Source organism: Salmo salar, chromosome ssa12, assembly GCF_905237065.1.
Source record: "Salmo salar chromosome ssa12, Ssal_v3.1, whole genome shotgun sequence".
Classification (NCBI taxonomy): Eukaryota; Metazoa; Chordata; class Actinopteri; order Salmoniformes; family Salmonidae; genus Salmo; species Salmo salar.
This window is the reverse complement of record NC_059453.1, coordinates 49,155,773-49,181,545: the sequence shown is the minus strand read 5'-3', so window position 1 is coordinate 49,181,545 and position 25,773 is coordinate 49,155,773. Positions and strand designations below refer to the sequence as shown.

The 25,773-nt window shown below is 40.3% G+C and overlaps 1 protein-coding gene across 1 annotated transcript in view; it reads left to right on the top strand.

Moving 5' to 3' along the window:
* Window positions 1-25,773, top strand: part of LOC106565223 (uncharacterized) — a 61,385-nt gene that overhangs the window by 684 nt on the left and 34,928 nt on the right. The gene's annotated exons all lie outside the window — the stretch shown is intronic.

The following is a 25,773-nucleotide window of genomic DNA, read 5'->3' as shown; positions in this document are numbered from 1 at the left end:
ATTAAACACATTTATTTCAGATTAAAGTTAAGTCACTACAAGTATTGACCATTTTGCTCTCCTAAAAAAGTTACACATATTCAATATGTTGTCCCTAAAGCACAGTGTATGTTATTAGGGACACCGTTTCATGCAGCGAACTGAACACAGCATCTCAAGCCCCTCAAGTGTCCCTCCACTAGAGAGAAAAGAAGCTGCAGCAAAGAGTCTTTGTTTTGTTTGCAATGGCAATATGTAACTTTTTGGGCAATCCGACTAAATTCAAAAAGAAATGTCTGTCATTCTCATTGAAAGTATGTCTAAGAAGCGGTAGATCTGTTCTATGTGCGCTATTTCTATGCTTTCCGTTCTAAAGTTTTTCTTTTTTAAAAAAAAACTTTTTTAACTTTTACTTTCGGTTTTGTACACCAGCTTCAAACATCTGAAAATACAATATTTTTGGATATGATAAAGATATTTTCATAGCGGTTTAGATTTTACAATGATTCTCTACACTGTAGTTGCTTCTTTTGCCACATAAACTGAAATTAAGCAAACATTTATGGAGCGATTTCTGCATAGTGCATCTTTAATCATCGTTATTGTGTCAATAATCATCTACAAGTTAGTAGCAGGCTGCATTTCACACACCAAGTAGGATAGTGGGAAGACAGGCAGCACTTAATAAAATATATGGCCCTAGCAAGCAAAAAGACAGTACTAGACAACAACAGATAAAGACACAAATTATACTTATCACTCCTGGAGAGATCAGGAGTCCTCTAGCTATAGAATGAAGCACTCTTCCCAAGTTTCTGATCACGCTGCTCACACTGCTCTGATCTGGGGAAGGGTACAAAAAAATGTCTACAGCATTGAAGGTCTCCAAGAACACAGTAGCCTCCATCATTCTTAAGTGGAAGAAATCTGGAACCATCAAGACTCTTCCTAGAGCTGGCTGCCTGGCCAAATTGAGCAATCGGAGGAGAAGGGCCTTGGTTAGGGAGGTGACCAAAAACCCAATGATAACTCTGACAGAGCTCAAGAGTTCCTCTGTGAAGATGAGAGAACCTTTCAGAAGGACAACCATCTCTACAGTACTCCACCAATCAGGCCTTTATGGTAGAATGGCCAGATGGAAGCCACGTCTCAGTAAAAGGCAGACGACAGCCCACTTGGAGTTTGCCAAAAGGCACCTAAAGACTCTTAGACCATTAGAAACAAGAATCTCTGGCATAATGAATCCAAGATTGAACTCTTCGGCCTGAATGCCAAGTGTCACATCTGCAGGAAATCTGGCACCATCCCTACGGTGAAGCATGGCGGTGGCAACATCACGCTGTGGGGATGTTTTTCAGCAGTATGGACTGCGAGACTAGTCACGATCGAGGGAAAGATGAACTGAGCAAAGTACAGAGAGATCCTTGATGAAAACCTTCTCCAGAGCACTCAGGACCTCAGACTTGGGTGAAGGTTCACCTTCCAACAGGACAATGACCGTAGGCACACAGCCAAGACAACGCAGGAGTGGCTTAGGGGCAAATCTCTGAATGTCCTTGATTGGCCCAGCCAGAGCCCGGACTTGAACCCGATCAAACATCTCTGGAGAGACCTGAAAATAGTTGTGCAGCAACGCTCCCCATCCAACTTGACAGCGCTTGAGAGGATCTGCAGAGAATAATGGGAGAAACTCCCCAAATACTGGTGTGCCAAGCTTGTAGCATCATACCCAAGAAGACTCCAGGCTGTAATTGCTGACAAAGATGCTTCAACCAAGTACTGACTAAAGGGTATGAATGCTTAAGTAAGTGTATTATTTACGTTTTTTATTCTTAATACATTTGCAAAAAAAAATCTATAACCCAATTTTTTTCTTTGTCATTATGGGGTAATGTGCGTAGAATGATGAGGGGAAAAAACGATTTAATGTAATGTAACAAAATGTGGAAAAAGTCAAGGGGTCTGAATACTTTCCGAATGCACTGTATAAACTGGTTACCAACGTAATTAGAATAGTACAAATACATATTTTGTCATACCTGTAGTATACGGTCTGATATAGCATGGCTTTCAGCCAATCAGCGTTCAGGGCTTGAACCATCCAGTTTATATTTAATGGGTTCTAACTTAAAATTCTTTGTTAGTTTACAATTGTGAAATGTATGCTCCCTGCATATAAAAACCACAAAGACTGGATCCTAATTTCTATGACTCACACGGTGGAAGAACAAGTTGCCTATAGCCTACTGTACATGGTTTATTTTTGTATGGAAAATGGCTGTGAGGACTTTTTCTACAATATTCACAACATATTGACACAATTACAATCTTAATCAAATTAAAATCAAATTTATTAATTTACATAAAGAAATATGTATTTGACTGAACATAATAAACCAGCAGCAGATGAAACAGAAAGTGAATTCTCTCCTCCCTCTCTCCCTTATTTTAGCTTGCCGTCTAGCTGGCTAGGTTTCGGATATTTACTAGCCCATACCAGTGACAAACTTAGCTATGTTATCGACATATGGCAGTACACAAACAGAATCTATCTCACAAATTTTCTAGCTAGAGAGAAATAGCCACTAATTCATTCAGAAAAGGAGGAAGAGGATAGCTAGCTATAGCAAGCTAATGTTAGTAGCTGCCTCTTCAATAAGAAGCAACTCTGATAGCATTGATCCTAGTAAACTTTACCTTTGAGTAAAATCCACCCCTCCAAAGAAAGCATGGCTCTGGGGCTTCTCCGAAATGCCACTGCAATCACTCAGCAGGCTGTATAGAAAACTCCTATAGTAAGTACACCAGCATCAGCAATTAGCTACCAACAGCTGGCAGACATGTTTACATTTGGTTAGTTTCATCAGTGTTATTTAGATGGAAGAGTGAGATAAATGCGCAATGGCTAACTAACATTAGCATAGAGGTAGCAAGCTAGCTCTTTGACTTTTACTTACACGGCTGACTTCCATGGTCATTGAAGCCCATGATAATGCTTGGTCTCTGCTGGTGCTGCTGGCTGTTTCAGATGCTTTAAAGCCATATTGGTGGTAAAGACAGCATCCACTTTGAGATACATCCACTTTGAGAACTTCTTGCTGAAGCACTCCTTCCATTGTTGATAGCCGTTCCACTGTTTATGGGCGTTGTAGGATTTTTTCCGAAGTTAGAGCTGATTTGGAGAAAACCTCAAACCCAACTTTAAGAACATTATAATATTATAACGATTGATTTAAGAGTTTGTAATTTGGGATTGTTTTCTTGAGTTTCTCTAAATTACTATTATATGTGTTTCTGGCATTGATAAATAAATGCTACACTGCCTTTAAATGCATTGGGGTCATGCAGGGCCTATAGGTTGGCATGCTATCTCTCTGTATGCAGCTATTAATTAAGCCAGTGGTGCTTAAACTCTACTAAGCTAACATATGGAATTGTTTTAAGATGGTCATACCAAGGATAATTTAGCTATTTAATTTTAGGACCCCTTTAGGTATCAAAAAATCTAAAAATAAATAATTTGATGAAACATTGAATTTGGTCTTACTGCTATTAGCCCATAGAAATTCATTGAATAACAGATCAGATTCATACATGGAAAAACATCTTTCCATAAAGTGGTGAAACCATTCGGACACCACAGACGTTTTCATGAGAAGACCGACTTTCGGGATGTCTCATGGTCTGACAAACACAGGTGTAGCTAGACCACCTTCCACCACAGAGGCGGATGTGGTGGATTGAGACGTAGCCCATGCATGGGGATGTTTTTATTATGCCGATTAGATTTTTGCGGGGCACGGACATCGGCTCTAGTGGGTTAAAAGGCTATATTTGATTATTATGATATGTATTAAATAGCTGTTTAATATAATTAAACAATGTAAGTCATTACTTTATTCTTTAGACTTGAATTGTATTAATTGCATACATTTTTGTTTCTAAAGTATGTCATTTTGAGAATATTTTTTTTACATCTCAAAGTAACACTTTTAAGACAATTGTGTTCCAAAAGAGATATCAACCTGGCTACAGGAAAATGCTAATCTCTATTTTTGTAGCTTTCTTTATGCAGACTATCTGAAAGTAGCCAGCATATTGATAGTATGGTCAATAATGAAGGTTTACTTTTGTAAATCACTTTCTCTTTAATAAATAATCTCAATGAGAAGATTGATGGGCACTTATTTTTGCTCAGGACAGCTTTTGTGTGCTGTGTGAACGTAGCTATCAACTTCTGTACTGCTCAAGAAGAATGAACTGCCAATCGTATTGCTCAAATACGAATAGCACAACTTTTCTGTATGTAGTCATCAATGGTTTTCAAAGGCAGACTGCGACAGAGCAGGTAAATGTTGAAATGGAATACAAAAATATGCTAAGAAGTTACTGGCACAGTCGGTGCTGCTGCTTTGAAACTGGGGCAAATGCTGTCTCGCCACACGTTTTCCGACGGCTCTGCGTAGTATGCAATTTTCAAGGACCACTTTTGGCTTGTGAACACTACTTTCAGAACTACTGGCTAAAAAGTATACAAACGTACCGGAGAATCTCTTAAAAACTCTAAATTCTGTTACCAAATCTGTAACAGAATTTCTAAAAATCTGTAACGGCATTACTGCAGTTAGTAATTCATAGTCACAAACCACAGTTGGGCCACCTGCTACAGTCCTCCCACACAATAAAGTCGGGGACTTATTTCTATTGTGGTCCTCTTGAAACATTATGGCTAGGGAAGATCAAACACGGTATGACAGCAAGATAATAAAACAAAAATTCAAAGAAGAAGAACATCTATCTCATTGTTGCAGTTACATTATAGGGGTCATTCATACTGGCACAGAAGACAAACAGTTTTTTACTTTATTATTGAAACTGGCTAGAGAGGACGTCGTTTTTATGGGCAGAGGCAACTCATTTCACTCTGAGGCTCCAGTATACAAGAAAGTACCTTTCCCAGCATTACTCCTGAACCTGTATAAGCACACATTAGCAACACCTGATCTGGTGCTGTGATTGTGTGCATCCCTAACACAGGGAAAGTAATCAGATAGATATCTGGGCGCAGAACCTAGATACTAGATAGATATAGATACTCCTGTAAACCAAACCCAGTCTAATCTGGGACACCCTAGCCTCAACAGTTGAGTTCCTGAAAGCAGCTCCTGCCTATGTGAGTATGTGGACTCACCTTCAATACTACCCTGATCAGCTTATTCTGGGCTATCTGGAGCTTTCTAGACAAAAATGTAGTCCTGGCATTAACCTTCCCTAGCACTTTAGTGGCCATGCTCACACCTCCCAAGCTTCCGTTATGGATGCATACCAGGTAGCTAACAGAGGTTTTAGTAGTCAGCACCTCACCCCCTAACTCCACTGTGATATCAGAGGACCTACTCAATTTAAGTCTGGATAAAAAAATAATTGCCTCAGTTTTACCACAGTGCAGAGATAGCTTATTATCTCCAAGCCATTTACTAATGTTAGTAAGCTCTGTGCTCAGTATGCTCTCCAACAGAGTTTTACTTTTGTGAGACACCAGAAGTGTGGAGTCATCCGCATAAAGGAAAAGATGACAAGAACAGCATCTTTCATATTGTTAATATATAGTAAAAACAGTAGAGGCCCAAGCACGCTCCCCTGCGGAACGCCACAACTCATTAACCTCTACTACTTGCTCCCTACCTAATAAATAGGACTTTACCCAGCCTAGAGGGATATTGCTTAACCCCAGCGCCTTCAGTTTGAAGATTAGGAGACAGTGCTTAACTGTATCAAAGGCCTTTTGTAGGTCAAGTAGTACCATTCCACAGAGATTTCCTTCATCAATCTGTTTACTGATGAAGTCAGTCAAGTGAAGTAGACATGAATCAGTGAAGTATGTTTTTCCAAAACCCGACTGAAAATCATACATTAGACTTTGTTTGTTGACATATTTATAAATGCTTGAATAGATTCTAGAATCTCATGATTAAACCAAGGGCAAGACAGTCTTGACAACCCTCCCTTTCTCTCTCCCTCCCTCCAGTTAATGTCACCTCTCTCAGCTCTTACTGACACTTAGACATGAGCCACCTCTCTTTCCATTTACTGAAACCAGCATCCTTACCCACTGAGCACCAACACCGGACATCTGTGGACGTTGAACAGTAGTTGAAATTTGGTCAATCTACCCTTGCTTTGATTTCAAGGTCCACAGACATCATTTTTTGGTACAGTCCAGACTGGCTTTAATTTCGATGTCCACAGACTTTGATTTTTGTTGTGGTCCAGACCATCCTTGATTTGGCACAAACATAGACGTCCATGATTGGTTTAGATTTAGTCTAGTCTATGTTTCACAACTTTGGACAGCACAGAACAGTAGAGCACAGTAGAGTACATAAGAGTACAGTACAGTCCTGTAGAATATAGTTCAGTAATGTACAGTAGAGCACACTAGTATAATGTACTGTACTGAACTATACTCTACTTTACTCTACTCTTCTGTGCTGTGCTGTACTGTACTCTACTAATCTCTATTGTGCTGTACTTTATTGTCCAAACTTGTGAAACATGGACGTCTATGATTGGTTCAGCTTTGGTAGGGTCCGGACCAACGAAATTTGATATTGGTTGGGGGCGGTGTGTAGAATAATAACCACATATGCACAGAAGGATATTGCATTTTTCTAGCTTTGTGTCCCTATTCAGGCTATATCGACATTAAGAGAATGATATTCATATTCATAATTATGCATTTCTGTATATTACAGATCAGGGACCCATGATGAAATTCCGTTACTGTAATTCTGTTACCAGATGTCAATCCACTTCACTTACTGTAGTTCAATAACCCATTTTTTTTTTAAGTCAAGGCGTCATGTCATAGCTGCCACTGGTCACATAAACACATTTCTTTTAACCAAAATTCTGTTACCAAACTTTGCATCTGCATAGTTCTTTGAGTAACATTTTTTTGTAAAAATGTCAGTATAAGTTGTCAAGATTGGTCCTTGTGCATAGAGTTCAATGGTTTGTTAAACTTTGAAAATCAATGGTTTTTGTTTGACATACATTTTTAAGTCAAAAATCAGAGTCTCAGCAAAATGCCATTATTGTGGAATTGCCGTACCATACATTTAGGAACTCTTTCTTCTGCATGTGCATTAAGTTCTCTTTAGATGACAACACAATATTTGATTTACTGAACCAACCCTATTGGAGATACAGTATGTGAGAACTACTTTATCCATGAAGGATGTTTCACAATATCATGGCACAATACCACAACAGGATACCCATACAGTACATACTAGTAGACCGTTATTGTAAATAAGAATTTGTTCTTAACTGACATGCCTAGTTAAATAAAGGCTAAATAAAATAAAATATATTTTTTAAATACTGTAAATTCCATTATGAATGTAGTCAAAGAAGGTTTCCAAGATTCTCTACAAAGTGGCAAATGTGGCAATGATCCACATTTACAAATGCCACATTTCAGTGCAGTAACACGTGATAGGCTACATACAGTAGATCACATAATAGATGTACAGAAACAGACACACTGTGTGTGTGTGTGTGTGTGTGTGTGTGTGTGTGTGTGTGTGTGTGTGTGTGTGTGTGTGTGTTTCTGGATGCTGATTGTTCAGCAGACGTTTGAAGTGGTCATGGCATGTAAACAGCCCCGCCTGAGCCATCTAGGCCTACATCTCCCACCCCAGCCATTTGACAACTCATCGCATCTCAACAATGACGCTGTTTGTGTTCACTTTGGCAGCCAAGAGTTCAGACTACTTCAGTTCAGACCACAGGATGCATTCTATGTGTTGGCAGGGCTATGTGAAAACGTTACTAGCTGTGAAATCCTTCCCCCGTCCTGGTTTCCTGAAATGCTCTCAAAGCACACTTAAGAGGTCTGAGGGAGAAAGGGAGCTTGGATCCTCTCTTCCAATGAGCTTTCAGAGGAGTTGAGGAAACGAGTACGGAGGAAGCAAGAACTTGACAGCTAGTTTTCCGATTCAGTAAACCCATCTCAGCAGCTACAGATAAAAGTGTACAGGATGGGCATTTAGTGTAAAGTGTGTTATTGTAAAATGTGACTTTTAGTTGTCTTTCTGTTTAGCCCATTCACATAACTGACATAGGGTAGGGCAGAGTACTGGTGTTAATGTAGTGGATGGCTAAGTAAGTGAGCATCACTTAAGCCTTCCTGAAAACTGAAGAACCGTTGCCCCAGACCCAGAAATACCTTGGCTGGGGTTGAAATCTCGATAGACCATGTTATACCATGTTATATTCCAGATGTATAAACTGTATTCTACTGTATTTTGGTCAATGCCACTGCGACATTGCTCATCCTAATATTTACAGTATATATTTCTTAATTCCATTCTTATACTTTTAGATTTATGTGTATGGTTGTGACTTGTTCGATACTAATGCACTGTTGGAGTTAGGAACACAAGCATTTAGCTACACCCGTAATAACATCTGCTAAAAATGTGTATGTGACCAATAACATTTGATTTGATTAATACTACACCACTGGTGCAGTGTATTAAGGGAAAGGGGGTTACCTAGTCAGTTGTACAACTGAATGCATTCAACTGAAATGTGTCTTCTGCATTTAACCCATGGCCTCTGAATCGGGTTTACTGTCTCTAGTTCAATGTGGGTCAGGCCAGAGGAAGTCGAGACCGTTGTGATCTAAATTTACTGGCATCTATTCAGAGAAAGTATTAATATGTGGCAATAACTTTTCTAAGAGTGAGTTTCTCGTGTGAAGTCCTTCCAGGGACCGAGTGAGAGTGTAACGAAGTGATTTCCTGCCTAGACTGAGCATCAAAGGTGTTTATAGCAGTCTGTCTTTTCAGGAAGAGAATGATTGTAGGTCATTGTTGTCTTCTAAGCATACTGTGGTTTTTGCAATGGTGGGTCTTCTCCTTACTTTAAGTTAAAGTGATAGTTCACCCAAATTAGAATTTGACCTCAACTTATGAATATGTAGGAAGTCATAAACAGACCCCAAAAAAATTCAGGAGGAGACTCCATGCAACTTAGTGGTATACTTTATAAGGCCAGGACGATTCCAGTATTGCGATACTCGTTAGTATCGTGGCAAGGAAACAAAACACAAAGCTGATTTAACTTCTTTAAGAAAACAGCCTAATGTTGGAAACATACATCATTATGTTGTCATCCAGAGTCACATTTATTTATTTTCCAAGCTACAGCAGACAATATTTTACATCTAGGTTTTTAAAGGACCAGAGTTGGGTCTGCTTCGTGTTTACATTTTTGCCATAGAAAAAATATTGTGAAACTACTATTGTCCCGCCCCTAATACTTTCAGAGATGGTCGAAGTATCGCTGTCTATCCCAGTTATCAAATCAAATACATTTTTATTTGTCACATGCGCCGAATATAACCGGTGTAGACCTTACCGTGAAATGCTTACTTACCTTAACCAACAGTGCAGTGTTAAGAAAAATATGAGCTAAGAAAATATTTACTAAATAAACTAAGTTAAAAAAATTAATGATCAACAATGAAATAAACAATAACGAGTCTCTATACAGGGGGTACCGATATTGAGTCAATGTGCGGGGGTACAGATTAGTCGAGGTTATTGAGGTAATATGTAGGGGTAAAGAGACTATGCATAGATAATAAACAGTGAGTAGCAGGAGTGTACAAAAAAGTGGGGGGTCAATGAAAATAGTCCGGGTAGCCATTTGATTAGCTGTTCAGCAGTCTTATAGTTTGGTGGTAGAAGCTGTTAAGAAGCCTTTTGGACTTAGACTTGGCACTCCAATACCGCTTGACGTGTGGTAGCAGAGAGAACAGTCCATGACTAGGGTGGCTGGAGTCTTTGGTCATTTTTAGGGCCTTCCTCTGACACCGCCTGGTATAGAGGTCCTGGATGGCAGGAAGCTTGGCCCCAGTGATGCACAGGCCCATACGCACTACCCTCTGTATCTCCTTGCAGTCGGAGGCCGAGCAGTTGCCATAACAGGTGCTGATGCAACCAGTCACGATGCTCTTGATGGTGCAGCTGTAGAACTTTTTGAGGATCTGAGGACCCATGCCAAATCTTTTCAGTCTTCTGAGTAGGCATTGTCGTGCACTCTTCATGACTGTCTAAGTGTGTTTGGATCTTGATAGTTTGTTGGTGATGTGGACACCAAGGAACTTGAAGCTCTCAACCTGGTCCACTACAGCCCCATCGATGAGAATGAGGGCGTGCCTGGTCCTCTTTTTCCTGTAGTTCACGATCTCATTTGTCTTGATCAAGTTGAAGGAGAGGTTGTTGATACAGTATATTAGGCTCCAAGAAGGTCAAAATCAAAATCAAATTTTATTTGTCAGATGTTCCGAATACCAAAGGTGTAGACCTTACTGTGAAATGCTTACTTACAAGCCCTTAACCAACAATGCAGTTCAAGAAATAGAGATAAGAAAATATTTACTAAATAAACTAAAGTAATTTTTTAAATAAAAATAAACACAATAAAATAACAATAACGAGGCTACATATATATATATATATATATATATATATATATATATATATATATATATACACTTTTTTTATTTTTATATTTCACCTTTATTTAACCAGGTAGGCCAGTTGAGAACAAGTTCTCATTTACAACTGCAAAGCAGTGCGGCAAAAACAAAAACACAGAGTTACACATAAACAAACGTACAGCCAATAACACAATATAAAAATATGTACAGTGTGTGCAAATGTAGAAGAGTAGGGAGGTAAGGCAATAAATATGCCATAGAGGCAAAATAATTCCAATTTAGCATTAACACTGGAGTGATAGATGTGCAGATGATGTGCAGTAGAGATACTGGGGTGCAAAAGGGCAAGAGGATAAATAACAATATGGGGATGAGGTAGTTGGGTGTGCTATTTACAGATTGGCTATGTACAGGTACAGTGATCGGTAAGCTGCTCTGGCAGCTGATGCTTAAAGTTAGAGAGGGAGATATACATGTAAGACTCCAGCTTCAGTGATTTTTGCAATTTGTTCCAGTCATTGGCAGCAGAGAACTGGAAGGAAAGGCGGCCAAAGGAAGTGTTGGCTTTGGGGATGACCAGTGAAATATACCTGCTGGGGTGCATGCTACAGGTGGGTGTTGCTATAGTGACCAATGAGCTGAGAGAAGGTAGGGCTTTACCTAGCAAAGATATACACAGGGTACCAGTACAGAGTCAATGTGCGGCGGTACAGGTTAGTCGAGGTAATTTGTACATGTAGGTAGGAGTAAAGTGACTGTGCATAGTTAATAAATAGGGAGTAACGGCAGTTAAAAAAAGGCGGGGGGGGGGGGGTCAATGTAAATAGTTCAGGTAATCATGTTCAGCAGTCTTATATCTTGGGGATCTGAGGACCCATGCCAAATATTTTCAGTCTCCAGAGGGGGAAAAGGTGTTGTCGTGTCCTCTTCACGACTGTCTTGGTGTGTTTGGACCATGATAGTTTGTTGGTGATGTGGACACCAAGGAACTTGAAACTCTGAACCTGCTCCACTACATCAGTCATAAGTTAGCATGGTGTTATGGATCCCTATGTATCTTGTGCTCCATGTCTTGTGATACTCCAGCTGTTGGAGCAACTCCACAGCTCGCCCACTGTTAGGAACTTTTGCTCTAGGAACTTTTTGGCCTCAGAGAGAACTTGGCATGAGCAGAGAGTGACAAAAAACACAGCAACTGTCAGTGCCATTCAAATAAAATAAAATGTATTTATAAAGCCCTTTTTACATCAGCAGATGTCACAAAGTACTTAGACATTCGCTTACATAAACACACACACACACTACACCCCAGAGTCTTCACAACAGCATTTACACACGGCAAATCATTCACCGTGATATCTGGAGTGCCTAGGGTAAATGGGATGCCTTTCGGTCTAAGACCACCCCTATTGACGCTGCGTCCACTGCATTGGCCTACTTAACCTGGTGAACGGTACTCAGGGAGCCCAATACTACAACTCCCCAAAAACAAACAAACAAGTACTTTTCCTGATGTTTTTCCCGAAAAGCAAGCTCTGGGAATACTCGGAAGATGAGGAAATGTAATTGTTTTGTCATGCTAAGTGGGTCATCAGAGTTCAGCTGTAAGAAAAGTGCCATAAAAAAAGTTAAACATCTTAAAAGCTGCCAACTGTTGCTCTCACACTTGGGGCTTTTTCTTTGGGCCAGATTGCCAGATTTGAGGGTGAGGGTTGAGTGTTTGCATGCCAAACCTGTGGTGAGCCCAGTGCAAATCCTGCCCCACTTCCTGGCAACCCTGTGTCCCATTTGACCCAGTTCCACAGGTGTGCATCTATGTTGGGCATTGGTGATGGTGTTGAGATGTAAGGAGCTCACTTGGAAAGTTTTTTTTATCCTTCCTTTCTTCCAAGCAAACAAAACAGACATAATTGAATAGATGAAAGCCAGGTTGAGCTTTATATTACTTTCACCTACTGTACCATAGCATGACACTAAATTCAAGGACAGGAGAAAGGAAGGATGCAATTTCCACTATTCAGGATTCTGCATTTAAATCATAACCACTGCTGCTTTTGGCTAAAATATGACAGGGAATGCTCATCCAGAGGTGGCACTCCTTGCGGCAGGAAATCAAATCAATTTTACATCATTTCTACCAGCATGTCACCTGTGCAACTGGAGGCGAAAAAAACTCTAGATCACCTTTATTCCACAAACAGAGACACATAATACAAAGCTCTCCCTCACCCTCAATTTGTCAAATCTGACCATAACTATACCCTCCTGATTCCTGCTTACAAGCAAAAACTCAAACAGGAAGTACCAGTGATGCACTCAATACGGAAGTGGTCCGATGAAGCAGATGCTAACTACAGGACTGTTTTGCTAGCACAGACTGGAATATGTTCCTGGATTCAGTGACCATACAGTGACCATACGTATATATCCCAACCAGAAGCCATGGATTACAGGCAACATCCACACTGAGCTAAAGAGCTGCCGCTTTCAAGGAGCAGACACTAATGATTATAAAAAATCATGCTACGCCCTCCGACGAATCATTAAACATGTAAAGCATCAATACAGGACCAAGATCGAATCCTACTACACCGGCTCTGATGCTCGTAGGCCTGAAAACTATCACGGATTACAATGAGAAACCCAACCATGAGCAGTCCAGTGACGCGAGCCTACCAGATGAGCTAAATACCTTCTTTCTTCACTTCGAGGCTAGCAACACGGAACCATGCATGAGAGCTCCAGCTGTTCCGAACGACTGTGTGATCACAGATGGCTCACATCAACACCATCATCCCAGACACCCTGGACCCACTCTAATTTGCCTACCGCCCCAACAGAGCCACAGATGATGCAATCTTTATTGCACTCCACACTGCCCTTTCCCATTGGGACAAAAGGAACACCTACGTGAGAATGCTTTTCATTGACTACAACTCACCGTACAAGACTATATTGCACTCCAAGCTCATCACTAAGCTAAGGAACCTGTGCTGAGGAGTATTTCTGTCTGTAATAAAGCCCTTCTGTAGGGAAAAACTAATAGGTGGGCCTGGCTCCCAAATCGGTGGGCCTCCCAGGCTGGGCCAATTGTGCGCCACCCTATGGGACTCCCAATCACGGCCGGATGTGATACAGCCTAATTGACTGAATTACTTATTTGAACTGTATCCTAAAAATTCCTTGTCTTAGGTCAGTTAGGATCACCACTTTATTTTAAGAATGTGAAATGTCAGAATAATAGTAGAGAATGATTTATTTCAGCTTTCCTTTCTTTCATCACATTCCCAGTGGGTCAGAAGTTTACATACACTCAATTAGTATTTGGTAGCATTGCCTTTAAATTGTTTAACTTGGGTCAAACTTTTCGGGTAGCCTTCCACAAGCTTCCCACAATAAGTTGGGTGAATTTTGCCCATTCCTCCAGACAGAGCTGGTGTAACTGAGTCAGGTAACTGTAGGCCTCCTTGCTCGCACACGGTTTTTCAGTTCTGCCCACAAATGTTCTATAGGATGAGGTCAGGGCTATGTGATTGCCACTCCAATACCTTGACTTTGTTGTCCTTAAGCCATTTTGCCACAACTTTGGAAGTATGCTTGGGGTCATTGTCCATTTGGAAGACCCATTTGCGACCAAGCTTTAACTTCCTGACTGATGTCTTGGGATGTTGCTTGAATATATCCACATAATTTTCCTTCCTGATGAGGCCATCTATTTTGTGAAGTGCACCAGTCCCTCCTGCGTCAAAGCACTCCCACAAGATGATGCTGCCATCCCCGTGCTTCACGGTTGGGATGGTGTTCTTCGGCTTGCAAGCCTCCCCCTTTTTCATCCACCGGTACACCTCCAATTGACTCAAATGATCTCAATTAGCCTATCAGAAGCTTCCAAAGCCATGACATCATTTTCTGGAATTTTCCAAGCTGTTTAAAAGCACAGTCAACTTAGTGTATGTACATTTCTGACCCACTGGAGTTGTGATACAGTGAATTATAAGTGAAATAATCTGTCTGTAAACAATTGTTGGAAAAAGTACTTGTGTCATGCACAAGTCCTAACCGACTTGCCAAAACTATAGTTTGTTAACAAAATTTGCGGAGTGGTTGAAAAATTAGTTTTAATGACTACAACCTAAGTGTATGTAAACTTACGACTTCAACTGTATATAGTCAAGTTATCATTACCCATTGTGTATTTATTCCTCGTGCTATTATTTTTCAATTATTTCAATTTTTTTCTCTCTGCGTTGTTGGAAAGGGCTAGTAAGTAAGCATTTCACTGTTAGTCACCACTGCTGTTTACGAACCATGTATCAAATAAAATATGATTTGATTGAATTGTCATAAAAAGCAATCATCATGGTTTATGGTGCCATTTAATTACTCTAAGCCTATGGTCCTCAGAGCCATGGCACAATACTCACATATTTTCTGCATGACTAATGTTTACAGTACAGTAAAAGCCTATATTTTTCATCTGTAACTCAAGATTCAAATAATTTGTTTTTGAGTTGGAATCCCAGCACACCCACAGGGACCTCTTTTTAATGCTGGCCCTTCCGAGGACAAGGACAAAAAAAACATCAGACACCCAATACACTGTTTATGTGGCCTCTTAATTTCCCTAACACAGCCTGAGAGTCTTACAGGCCTGGTAAAACTAGTATTATACAGGCCCTGTCAAATCCACTTGTAGGCACCACACAAGACTTCGCAAAAGCAAGATAGATAGATAGATGAATGGGTGGAAACATGCAGGGGGCCTTGTCTTGTTGGGGTACTTTTTTATTAGGCGGTTGTGTGCCCCTTTGCCAAAGCCCTGAGCCGAGGTTTACAAGAGAGACTCAGACAAAGACATTACTGTCCCACCAACCAACAGGAGTAACCCTCTCCTGAAGAAAGGAGGAGGGGATGAGATGCTGAAAAGAGGGAAAGGGGTTGTTGCACGTCGGAAGCTGGAAATACAGGCCTTCTTATACCTTAATGCAGTCTGTTTTTGCTTCGTTTATTTATACATGTACTGCACATTTATTATACATGTCTTCACTAAAACAAGTATCTTGCCCTATATAGAGCCCATTTATATTATGCGGCGGTTGAAAGTAGCTCTACTTGCTGACACATGATGCATGAGGTATACGGTACAAGTTACACTATCAATCAATCAACCAATCAATCAAATGTATTTATAAAGCCTTTTTTACATCAGCAGTTGGCACAAAGTGCTTATACAGAAACACAGCCTAAAACCCTAAAAAGCAAGCAATGCATATATAGAAGCACGGTGGCTAGGAAAAACTCCCTAGAAAGGCAGGAACTTAGGAAGAATTGTTTTATTTAACCTCGATTTAACTAGGCAAGGCAGTTAAGAACAAATGTTTATTTACAATGACGGCCTACACTGGCCAAACCCGGAAGACACTGGGCCAATTGTGTGCCGCCCTATGGGACTCCCAATCACGGCCTGGAATCGAACGAGAGTGTCTGTAGCGACGCCTCTAGCACTGAGATGGAGTGCCTTAGACTGCTGCGCCACTCGGGAGCCCAAGAAACCTAAAGAGGAACCAGGCTCTGCAAAACCGGACAGGAAGATCACGTCAGTGACTGAACCCACTCAAGTCAAGTACAGCGAATGCGCACAAAAAGCTTATTTGTCTCAAATTTTGTGAACAAATTTGTTTACATCCCTGTTAGTGAGCATTTCCCATTGGCCAAGACAATCCAGGCATCTGACAGATGTGGCATATCAAGAAGCTTATTAAACAGCATGTTCATTACACAGGTTTTCCTTGTGCTGGGGACAATAAAAGGCCACTCTAAAATGTCCATTTTTGTCACACTACATAACATCACATATGTCTCAAGTTTTGAGGGAGCGCATGCAATTGGCATGCTCACAGCAGGAATGTCCACCAGAGATGTTGACAGATAATTTAATGTTAATTTCTCTACCATAAGCCACCTCCAACATTGTTTTAGAGAATTTGGCAGTCTGTCCAACTGGCCTTACAACAACAGTCCATGTGTAACCACACCAGTCCAGAACCTGCACAATTAGCTTCTTCACCTGCGGGATCATCTGAGACCACCCACACAGACAGCTGATGAAACTGAAGAGACATTCTGTCTGTAATAAAGCCCTTTTGTGGGGAAAAATCATTCTGATTGACTGGGCATGGCTCCCCAGTGCGTGGGCCTATGCCCTCCCAGGCCCACCCATGGCTGCACCCCTGCCCAGTCATGTGAAATCCATAGATTTTGCCCTAATGACTGATTTCCTTATATGAACTGTTGCATGTTGCTTTTATATTTTTGTTCCGTATATTTTACAATTCCCGTAAAAAAATGTTGAACCTTGAATATTTATTATCAAAAAATGTGTTAACTTGCATATGTTGTAGCATAGACCCTATTTTACATAATCTAAGGTGTTTGTGATGTGCCCACCATCGGTTGAGACACAACATGCTCTTGAATATAAGGTGTGAATGGGACCAAATCGCTATAAGCCAGAAATAATTTTAGATAGAGAGAAAGCATTGAAATACAATGCAATGGCATCAATACTAATGGAAACAAAGCAACAAAAAATGTATCCTCACTTCCCCTTACACTAAAGTATGCGGTTATTGTGGGCAGTAGGGTTTGCATTCTGGTTTCCTATTTTAGGTGATTTGCTATTGTTACCGAGTTGCTCATACCATCACATTCCATTTAATCACAACTAATTAGATATTAGATTTTAGAGTGCAGGTAACATAGCAGTTAAGAGCGTTAGGCCAGTAACCGACAGGTCGCTGGTTTGAATCCCTGAGGCACCTATGTAAAAAAAAAAAATCTGTCAATGTACCCTTGAGCAAGGCACTTAACCCTAATTGCTCATGTATGTCGCTCTGGATAAGAGTGTCTGCTAAATGACGAAAAGGTAAAGCTGCTCAAAGCCTGGTCCAAAGCTGGTCTAATTTAATGCTTAGCGTGTGGTCGGAGGCCAAAAAGGCTGCTATCAGAGCCCCATCAGAGAGATGGTTCCTTTATGCAAATACCTGACCCATCTGCCAACAAACACAACGTGTTTTCCCTGGGAAGAAGTCATGCTGAACTGCGCCTGGCCCTGGCCTGTTTAGCATGTGGCGCTGGCAGTTTGTCAAAGGTAATAGGATACAAAATAACTCATAACACCACCTCATCCTCACTCCACTTGGCTTAGGGGCAGTCTGAACTAGGTCCAGCTGCGGAGCTACACTATCTATACACAAAAGTATGTGGACACCCGTTCAAATTGGTGGATTCTGCTATTTCAGCCACACCTGTTGCTACCAGGTGTATAAAATTGAGCACACTGCCATGACATCTCCATAGACAAACATTGGCAGTAGAATGATCTTACTGAAGAGTTCAGTGACTTTCAACGTGGCATGCCACCTTTCCAACAAGTCAGTTTATCAAATGTCTGCCCTACCAGAGCTGCCCCGGTCAACTGTAAATGCTGTTATTGTGAAGTGGAAACGTCTAGGAGCAACAACAGCACAATGTGCAGTGGTAGGCCACACAGCTCACAGAACGGGACCGTCGAGTACTGAAGCGCATAGTGCGTAAAAATCGTCTGTCTGTCAATGACGGCCTAGGAACAGTGGGTTAACTGCCTTGTTCAGGGGCAGAACAACAGGTTTTTACTTTGTCAGCTTGGGGATTCGATCTTGCAACCTTTCAGTTACTAGTCCAACGCTCTAACCACTAGGCTACCTGCCGCCCCCCAAAGTGTTGATCCCATGTTTCACGAGCGTGCAATTGGCATTACGTCAAACCGGCTTCACAACCGCAGACCACGTGTATGGCGTCGTAGGGGCGAGTGGTTTGCTGATGTCAACGTTGTGAACGGAGCGTCCCATGGTGACGGTGGAGTTATGGTATGGGCAGGCATAAACTACGGACAAGAAACACAATTGCATTTTATCGGTGGCAATTTGAACGCACAGAGATACCATGACGAGATCCTGAGGCCCATTGTCGTGCCATTCATCAGCCACCATCACCTCATGTTTCAGCATGATAATGCATGGCCCCATGCCGCAAGGATTTGTACACAATTCCTGGAAGCTGAAAATGTCCCAGTTCTTCCATGGCCTGCATACTCACCAGGCATGTTACCCATTGAGCATGTTTGGGATGCTCTGGATCAACGTGTACGACAGCGTGTTCCAGTTCCCACCAATATCCAGCAACTTCGCACAGCCATTGAAGAAGAGTGGGACACCATTCTACAGGCCACAATCAACAGTCTGATCAAATCTATGCGAAGGAGATGAGGCAAATGGTGGTCACACTAGATACTGACTGGTTTTCTGATCCACGCTCCAACCTTTTTTTTAAAGGTATCTGTGACCAACAGATGCATATATGTATTCCCAGTCATGTGAAATCCATTGATTAGAACCGAATTAATTTTTTCCAATTGACGGACTTCTTTATATGAACTGTGAATCTTTATATGAATCTTTGAAATTGTTGCATGTTGCGTTTATATTTTTGTTTTAGTGTAGTATGAAAAAGGGAAAAACACAATGGTGTGTCCCCACCCCTGTTTCGATAAAAAGCTGAGGGATGGGTCTGGATAAATGTTACCACTCTCACATTCATAGACAAAGCTATGGATGCAAAGACTGATCATCCATGATATCAAAATTATTGTTTTAACCATGTTTTGAGGCTATATGCTGTTTGTTTACATATACTTTGTTTATAAACATTGGGTACAACAGGTTAGGGCAATTGAATGCAATGTTTTAAAAATGTTCACAAAAGATTTTTAAAACATTTCTAGCCTGTCTATCCGTGGAGACCCAGGGTTTACGTGTTATACTTCAACCACTCAGTTGTCCACCACAAAACGGCCAAAAAGAGTAGAACCAGCCCAGCTGCTTTTACACAATGATTTGACTATCAAATGTTTATTTTGTAAAACATTTGTTTAAGGAGTAGTTTCACCATATTAAAATGAGAGATCAGTTCACGTACTAGGTTTGACCTTAAAATGAGGGGCAGGTTATTTTTACTTGAACATGAATCACTAAATCACATGAAATAAATAATGATCTTCAGCAAATGCCTTTGTCAAGGCATCATTATAACTCGGGCTTTAGAATGGTGAAAACTTGGATTAATGTTGGGGTGAAGTGGGCTAAAATCTTACTGTAAGTCACAGAGGGTGCATGGATGGACATGTCAAAATGCCGAAATTTGGCATATTAGCAAGTCTTTATTCATAGAATAAATATATTGAATACTCCATGTGGTCTATATTAAAGGGCACTTCATTGAATATAACAGGCTTTTAAAATGTAAAATTGGTGCACAATTTCTACATAAAATATCAAAGGGACACAAAGGGCACTCATTTCATGGAACGACCCGATGGACTTTTGATTTTGCGTGTAACATCCTTTTCAACCTCTTCCCAAATTGCTTCCGTATGTTTTGTTTGTACTATTCTCCACAGCTGGTCGAAGTAGCAGAAACCGGGGCATAACCACAGATGTGACCTAGTTCCTATTGCCATGACTATCTGAAACAGACATGTGTAGCCTAGCATATATGTAGTAAACACTACCATCATGGATGACTTAAGCGCACAATGGTGTCCTTTTATACAGCCTTCTTTCTACAGGGACTTGTGATGGAGACCGTACATTTCTTCTTTCTCTCGCTCATACTTGTCCGCTTGAATCTGATCAGAACCTCACCCTTCCCCAGCTTGAAGTATACCAACTCAAATGAGGTGTATCTTGGAAGTACATGAAACACTCACAGAGGACAGAGCATATCCAGAGCACGGCAAAGGCTTTCTGATTAGTTTATTTCACTCCTCAAACAGAAACCTTGATCTTTCCAAATGTCTGTTTTTTATTTCCCTCTTGAACTAAGAATGAAGATATAGACTGAAATGTTTACATTTTAGAGGAATTTTTTGGTTTTGGGGACATTGTTCCTCCTTTGCAGCATTAAAATCACTTTTGTATGATGTGGATGTCTATGCTGAACATGAAGACAACTGAATGCTACAAAGCCCCCAAAATCACATCTGTACTGTTTACTGCACAGCAGTGGAGGCTGGTGACTTCAAAAAATGAGGAGGATGGTAGACTCTAAGTTTAAATAATATTTATCTCAAAACTGTGATTCCTAAAAAGAAATTGTCAACTCCATCAGATTTGTCTAAAATCCTGAATTAATCAGGAATGAGCAGGGGCAGCTATACCATAGTGACCCCTTCTTCATGTCCTCATTACATGTAGTGCAACAAGACCACTCATGGTCTGTAACGTTCTCTACTTTTGATAGATTTAAACAAACAATATTGAAATCACCATGGTCACGATCATAAACTGTCAACTCCAACTCCCTGATAGATTAAGAAAGGATTTTCATTTTGGTTCAAATAGGTTTATTTTAAATAGGCTTTAGAGTCATAAAGCAACTGAGGGAAAAAGTAAATTGATACTTTGTAGCTCCGTAAAACATTGACTCGGTCAGATTTTTGTCTAACGTCAACTCCGTCAGGGTGCTAAAAGATCTGATAGAAAGATTATTTAGCTATATATTTATTTTTATTAATAATAATTTTCTATATTTTACAAATGTTAGTATTGAACTTTTATTGTTAGAGACAAAAATATGTCTGTTTTGAGTTTTTGTTGTCAACTCCATCAGTGGCATGTCAACTCCGTCACTGATGGCTATCCCCCATAAGATCGATTTACTTGTAAATATAAAAAAATATATATTTTAATCACTATTCTGCAACATTATATATGCTTAAACTATTGACGTATTTGCTGTGCTGGTCTAAGGGATAATCTTTGCTTTATAAATGTTGTTTTATGTTCTGAATCTAGAAAAACATGCCAAAATGCTAACGGAATTAGCCCTGGAGCATAATATAGCGCTATAAAATAAAACCCCAAAAAGTTTGGATATTGTTATTACATATTTGAATAATCTCATGTTAGAATCAAACAATCAAGGCCTTTACACTTGTTGGACAATAGATTTAAGAATGATATCCCTTTTATGGTGTCTGATGGATTTTACATGAATCCAGTTAGTTGCGTTTTATGAAAAAATAATAAAACATTTGGAGGTTGTTCCTTTACATGGTTTGATAGCTGATAATTTAGTCTATCAAAATAGAGTATATCCTGTTAGGGCTAGGGGGCAGCATTTGCACGTCTGGATAAAAAAAATGTACCCGATTTAATCTGGTTACTAATCCTACCCAGTAACTAGAATATGCATATACTTATTATATATGGATAGAAAACACTCTAAAGTTTCTAAAACTGTTTGAATGGTGTCTGTGAGTATAACAGAACTCATTTGGCAGGCAAAACCCTGAGACATTTTCTGACAGGAAGTGGATACCTGATGTGTTGTATTACCTTTAAACCTATCCCATTGAAAAACACAGGGGCTGAGGAATATTTTGGCACTTCCTATTGCTTCCACTAGATGTCACCAGCCTTTACAAAGTGTTTTGAGTCTTCTGGAGGGAGATCTGACCGAACAAGAGCCATGGAACGATGATGTCCCATTAGACACCTGGCGCGCGAGTTCATGTTGGGTACCCTCGTTCCAATACGTTATAAAAGAGTATGCATTCGTCCACCTTGAATATTATTCATGTTCTGGTTAAAAAGGCCCTAATGATTTATGCTATACAACGTTTGACATGTTTGAACGAACGGAAATATATTTTTTCCCCTCGTTCATGACGAGAAGTCCGGCTGGCTTAGATCATGTGCTAACAAGACGGAGATTTTTGGACATAAATGATGAGCTTTTTTGAACAAAACTACATTCGTTATGGACCTGTGATACCTGGAAGTGACATCTGATGAAGAGAATCAAAGGTAATGGATTATTTACATAGTATTTTCGATTTTAGATCTCCCCAACATGACGTCTAGTCTGTATCGCAACGCGTATTTTTCTGGGCGCAGTGCTCAGATTATTGCAAAGTGTGATTTCCCAGTAAGGTTATTTTTAAATCTGGCAAGTTGATTGCGTTCAAGAGATGTAAATCTATAATTCTTTAAATGACAATATAATATTTTACCAATGTTTTCTAATTTTAATTATTTAATTTGTGACGCTGACTTGACTGCCGGTTATTGGAGGGAAACGATTTCCTCAACATCAATGCCATAGTAAAACGCTGTTTTTGGATATAAATATGAACTTGATAGAACTAAAAAATGCATGCATTGTCTAACATAATGTCCTAGGAGTGTCATCTGATGGAGATTGTAAAAGGTTAGTGCATCATTTTAGCTGGTTTTATGGTTTTGGTGACCCTGTCTTTGACTTGACAAAACATTACACACAACTCTTGTAAATGTACTGTCCTAACATACTCTAAATTTATGCTTTCGCCGTAAAACCTTTTTGAAATCGTAAAACGTGGTTAGATTAAGGAGATGTTTATCTTTCAAATGGTGTAAAATAGTTGTATTTTTGAAAAATTTGAATTTTGACATTTATTTGGATTCAAATTTGCCGCTCTTGAAATGCACCTGCTGTTGATGGAGTGCACCACGGGTGGCACGCTAGCGTCCCACCTAGCCCATAGAGGATATAATTCAAATGTTGTTATTATTATTAAGAAAAATATTTGTGGAAAAAGTTGAGATTGTCCCATCTTTCAAGATCTTTTCAAGTTACTGGTCGACTATGGTATTTTTCCAAACATGAGAGGGCTACTTACGCATGGATTGAATGACGTATGAGACATGAGTTGAGGTGTTCAGAGGCTTGACTTCAGTGCAGGACAAGGTTTGAGGTGTTCAGAGGCTTGGCTTCAGTGCTGGACAGGCTCATCATGGATGGATGGCGTTTGAGAAGAGCTCAACTCTTCCACTGAGGGCGGACAGAATTTGACTGGGAAGACAAAAAACAATGACACAACACAGTTAGACAAAATAGCTAAGAATGAGTTAGTCCAAGCAAGAAGTAAAATTATCTTGATGTGTAATAATGTGATTGTTTGTGTATGTGATTGACTCTACATGCAGTATTAAGAGAAAATCGACTGGGCTACTCACAGTGCTTGGAAAGGAAACATGAATTGCGCCAGTGGATGAGAGGGCACATGTGACATGGCTTTAGTTCATGTCAGGAGAAAATTGACACTGGGAGTGGAGCGGTCAAATACAAATAGCAGATGCATTGAGTTGCAGAGGCAGAGGATCAGGGGCTTCAGTTCTTCAGAGGGCCTTGTGTAGACCAGGAGGGCAGAGGACCAGGGGCTTGAATCTCCCCATCACAGTAAAACACTTGCAGCTCTGTTTTCAGACATGAAAAAAATGTCAAAAGGTCTGCGATAGGCTTGTCAAAGCATCATCTGGGAACTCTCTCTTGAATTAATAAAATGTACTACCATCTAACAACTCGAGGAATTGCATGGTGTCCAAGCTTTTGTACCTCTGCTATCTGAGACTTGATGTTATCGTGAATTGAGTCATACAGTGCATTGTAGGTGTACATCATCCTGAGTGCCGTGCCGATGCTTTCCCTCTGTGCATGATCTCTGGAACCTCTGTCATGCTTGCTGCCTTCTCATATGTCGCTGAATAAATATTTCATCAAAAGTGAGAAAATACAAATATCTTCCAGCTTTGCCTTGAACTCATCTGCACATGACACAGTATCATCATCCATGGTAGGGTGCTCTATAAAAGAGTGACGGTGTCCTTCAGTTGCTCACAATCTTTCGCAACAATGTTGATAATTCTAGAAGTGAAATTCCAATGCGTTTGTCCATTTTTCGTCAAGCATGCACATCCATCCTGTTCAAGCAACATCACCCTCTTGGTCGACTTCCCCCCCAAAAAAGTGGTGAAGCCGCCAAGTGTCACAAAGAAAACCTTATCTTTGAGAATGTATAGCAATGCACAAAGGTGGCCATTTAAGTCAGAAGCCATTACAGAAGCACCGTCATAGGTTTGGGCAACAAGTTTCTCCATGAACTTAAACTCTGACCTCTCAGATTTCATTAAGTCAAACACAGACTGCACATCTCGCCCACTTGACACATGAAAGTAGCCCCAAAAAAACGCTCCTGAATAAATCCCTGATCGTCCACATACCTGATGATAACTGACCACTGCTAGTGACTGCTGATGTCTGTGGTTTCTCCATTTGCCATGTGAGAAAAGGCACTGCGTCAACCTCTTTTTTTTAAATCTCTCTTTTAATGGATGATGCGATGGAAGCTATCAAATCATTCTGAATTGACTTCGACAAGACAGTAGAAACGTCCATATGGTCAGTAACTAAAGCATCATAACATGCAACTACCTCTGCAAGTTCCTTGTAGTTGCCCTGGTTAGCGGAACTTTCTCTCTCATCGTACCCCCTAAAAGCCAACTCTTGCTTGCCCAAAAATGCAGTAGTGTCGATAAGACAACACCCGTTTCTTACCTTTTTGTTGTGTTGCACAGGTGGAATACGCAGACCCCTGTCCATTACATGATCAATGCCGCTTTTTTTCCAGAAGCTTGAATCTGATGTGGGCATCTCTTTCTGTGTACTCCAGAGAATGAAAAGGGTTCTTCAACAACAACAATTCACTGTACTATTCACTATCTCAATCTCAATCTCAATCTCAATGTCAATCTATCCAACTCACCACGCTTCTTAATCACACATGCGTAGTATTAGGTTCCTTCTCTGATCCTTTGATTGGATGGACAACAAGTTAGTTCCTACTGCAAAAGCTTTGATTGGTTGGAGGACATGCTTCGGAAGTTGTCATAATTGAGGGGGTGAGGAGCACGAGCATCCTAGGTTTTGTATTGAAGTCAATGTAGCCAGAGGAGGACAGAAACTAGCTGTCCTCCGGCTACACCATGGTGCTGGCCTAGAGTGTGTTGTTGAGACTACTGTAGACCTTCATTGTAAAACAATGTGTTTTAATCAGGTATTTGGTGACGTGAATATATTTAGTATAGTTTTATCTAAAGAGGATATATTTGTATAATGTTTCAGAAAAAAAATCTAAATCGGTCCTCCCTTTCCTCCTCTGAGGAACCTCCACTACCGTACAGTACTTCAAAGTTCAACATTTGTTGGTTGCAGATGCTAAAGTGATTTGCTTAGAGACATTCCAAAGGGCCCAGTATAGGGGTAAAGGCCAAGAAAAATAGCTGTCCCGTGGCTTGACATTTACCGTGTGTTTATATTTTTGGACGTTCTGCGGTTATGTTTACTTTCTTCAAACAAAG